Source organism: Nicotiana tomentosiformis, chromosome 11, assembly GCF_000390325.3.
Source record: "Nicotiana tomentosiformis chromosome 11, ASM39032v3, whole genome shotgun sequence".
NCBI classification, from domain to species: Eukaryota; Viridiplantae; Streptophyta; class Magnoliopsida; order Solanales; family Solanaceae; genus Nicotiana; species Nicotiana tomentosiformis.
Genome location: NC_090822.1, coordinates 51633283 through 51637220, shown reverse-complemented (window position 1 = coordinate 51637220; position 3938 = coordinate 51633283).

Here is a 3938-nt window from a genome sequence, read left to right as displayed (position 1 = left end):
CCTGAACTCTGATGCTTCAATCAGCTGCCACCGCCGTGACCAAAAACACTTGGATCTACACACAAGTTGTAGGGAGTAATGTGAGTACATACAACTCAGTAAGTAACAAGTCCAAACTTTGGACTGAAAGGTAGTGACGAACTCAACAGGCACAAATAAAATAGAATATAACTGTGCAGAAACACAAACATGCTCTTAAATCAAATAGGCAACACAAAATAGTAAAGTAAAGCAGATCCGGATAGTGTAATGAATATATTCTCTACATGCCAATGCACAACTGTAAGGGATGTACAATGCTGTTAGACTCAAGTGCTCACACTCTCGATATCTCAACCACTCGATACTGTATATGGCCCACACGGCCCAGGGAAGATCCATCCCGGAATATATTAAACGCTGACCATAGGTTGCCCAGTACCGAGGAAAAGGACAACCGGCCCTGTGGAGAAGATCCATCTCCAAGTATCAAGTACTTCGGACAAGATCCATCTCCAAGGAAAATCCATCCCTCAATAATATAAACCGCGCTCACTAGGGGTGTGTTACAGAATTCGGAGGGGCTCCTACAACCCAAGTGCTATCATAATATCAATATATCCGCTGCAGCGTGCAGCCCGATCCCATATCTGTCACTCACAATCGGCTCTCGGCCTCACTCAGTCATCAACCTCTCCAGTAATCAAACTAGCCCAAAACAGTAATATGATGATTCAATAGATAGCAACTGAGACTGGTATATGACATGATGAATGTATATGACTGAGTACGCAATATCAGTAAAACAAGTAAAGTGACAACAAGAAACGACCACTTTGGGTCTCAACAGTACCAGCAATAAGCCTAAACATGATATCTAACATGATTGACAGCTCAATTACTTTATCACATGCTAGAAACACGGGTATCAGCAAGGTATTATCACTACGCAGTGCCATGGAGTCACCCAGGCCACAATTCTCATGGTGCACGCCCGCATGCCCGTCACTTGGCATATGCGTCACCTCAATACCAATCATATAATAAATATTTCGGGGTTTCGAACCCTCAAAACCAAGTTTGAAAGTGTTACCTCAACTGCGCAAAAATCCTACTCTAAAAAGCCCTTGCCTCTCAAATCGGTCTCCAAATTCCCTAAAACTTGCCACAGGCAATACAAGGTGATCAATGTAGGCTAAAGGAATATATTCCACAAAGAAAACATGAAATTCTACCCAAAATCCAAAATCGTCCCGAACCTGGCCCCGGGCCCACGTCTCGAAATCCGACAAAAGTCACAAAACCTGAAAGCCCATTCACTCACGAGCCTAACCATACCAAAATTACTCAAACTCGATAACAAAATCCCATTCAAAACCTCAATATTCTAACTCAATAGTTCGTCCTCTTTTTCCCCAATTTCTCTCCCCAAATCACAAATTAGATGGTAAAATTAAAGATGAGATCATGGGATTTTGACCAAAACCAAGTAAGAATCACTTACCCCAATCAACTCCGCGAAAATGCCTTCAAGAATCGCCCAAATCTGTGATCTCTAGCTCAAAATATGAAGAATGGGCTCAAACCCTCATTTTTGAAATTAATACTGTCTACTGAGATTTTCTTCTTCGCGAATGCGACCGTCCTCTCGCGTTCGCGTAGACCAACTCAAATTGCCTCTCAACTTAACTCTTCGCGAACGTGAATCTTTGCAAACTCAGACCTTCACGAACGCGTCCCTTACCTCGCGAATGCATAGAACAAATGACTGGGGGTCCCTAGCTGCCTCACTCCCCTTCGTGAACGAGATGCCACTCATGTGTTCGTGATGCACATACTGCCACACCTTCGCATTCACGTCCTCTCCTTTGCGGACACGTAGAGCAAAATCTCAGCAACTCAGAAACACTCTTTGCGAACGCGAGGCTCCGCTCGCGAATGCGTAAGAAGAAACCAGAAAAATGCAGCAGCAGATATTAGCTATCTCACCAAGGCCAAAAATGATCCGTTAGCCACCCGAAACTCACCCGAGGCCCTCGGGACCTCAACCAAACATGCCAACACGCCCCATAACATCATACGAACTTAGTCGAAACCTCAAATCACCTCCAACAACATCGAAAACACGAATTGCACTCCGATTCTAGCCTAAAGAACTTCTAAACTTTCAAATTCCACAAACGAACCCGAAACCTACCAAACCATATCTGATTGATCTCAAATTTTGCACGCAAGTCATATTCAACATTACGGACCTACTCCAACTTCCGAAATCCGAATCCGACCCCGATATCAAAAAGTCAACCCCCCAGTCAAACTTCCTAAAAATTCGACTTTCGCCATTTCAAGCCTAAATTAGCTACAGACCTCAAATTCACATTCCGGACATGTTCCTATGTCCAAAATCACCCAACGGAGCTAACAATACCGACAGAACTCCATTCCAAGGTCGTCTTCACATATTTTCAACTACGGTCAAAATCTTAAGACTTAAGCTTCCGTTTTAGGGACAAAGTGTCCCTAAACACTCCGAAAACCAAAAACAAGACCTCTCAGCAAGTCACATAAGCAGAAACAGATACGAGGAAAGTAGTAAATAGGGGATCAGGGCTAATACACTCAAAGCAACCGGCCGAGTCATTACAAGCATATATACATCAACAATAAGCATGGCAGGAAGCATGGATAACGTCAAGAAGAGTGATTAAGTATGATACACCATGTGAATGATAATCATAACTTTTGCACCAATAAAAAAATCAATAAACTTCAAGAACCCCATTGTTCAACTATGTCAACAAAGATCAAACATGATCAACATAAATATGGAGCCCACGTATCTCAAGAATTAGGGACATAGACACGTGTTCAAGATATAAGTATTGTTACGGCCAAATTTAGCACATCAATAGTGTCACAAAAAGTTCATCATATTTAATCAAGTTGTAATAAGCTAAAGCATGGTCTCTTGCATTGAAGTTTGTACTCATATTATTAGTGAAATCAAGTAAAATGTAAATAAAGAAAATCACAAAGTTCAACAAGGCACAAAGAATTATATAATCTACCTCGAGCATGGATAACCCTAGCACATGCATATACGCTCGTTACCTCACATATGCATCACCCTCACATGTAGCACATAATATCATTTTATTAGGAAAAAGCACCCTCAACAAAGCTAGATAAGACAGTTACCTCATTTTGGAACAAATTCCACAAACTAATATCGTCTTCCTTGAAAACACTCCCCAAAATGATCAAAACCTAGTCAAATAGCATCTAAGGAAGACAAACAATGCTAAAGGGAACAACCACAATCAATAAAGATACCACTGAAATCACCAAAATGACGATGCCTCATCTTTATGCCACCTCTCTACCCTGACCATGAATCCTCTCGATTCGCCTAGTGATCTCCACAAATCAAGTGAAAGAAATATGATCCTAAGTCTCTCTGCCATTTGTAGTCTGATACTATAAGTAAGTCCATCTATAAATATCATCACCCTCACCCTCTCAGTAGGGATCAAGACAATTGCATGTCTAGATAAATCCACGAATCTAGTCTCGTACTAGGTAACAGTCATTCTACCCTGTTTGAGGCGCTCAAATTGGTTGCAGTAGTCCTCTCTCAGAATGAAGGGGATGAACTTCTCCAAAAATAGTTGTGAGAACTAATCCCAAGTAAGTGGAGATGATTGCTGGTCTATCCCAACATACTCCTGCCACGAGCTTTTGGTGGAGCCATGCATCTGAAACACTGCGAAGTCGACTCCATTGGACTCCACTATAACCATGTTGCACAATACCTCAAGGCAACTGTCTAAGAAATAATGTGGGTCTTCAAAAGGTGTACCACCAAATCGAATAGGAAATAGCTTGGTGAACTTTTCCAAATTCTTTATCCCCTCAAACGTCATTGCGTGTCCCTCCCCGGGCTGTGTAGCAATAGCAGG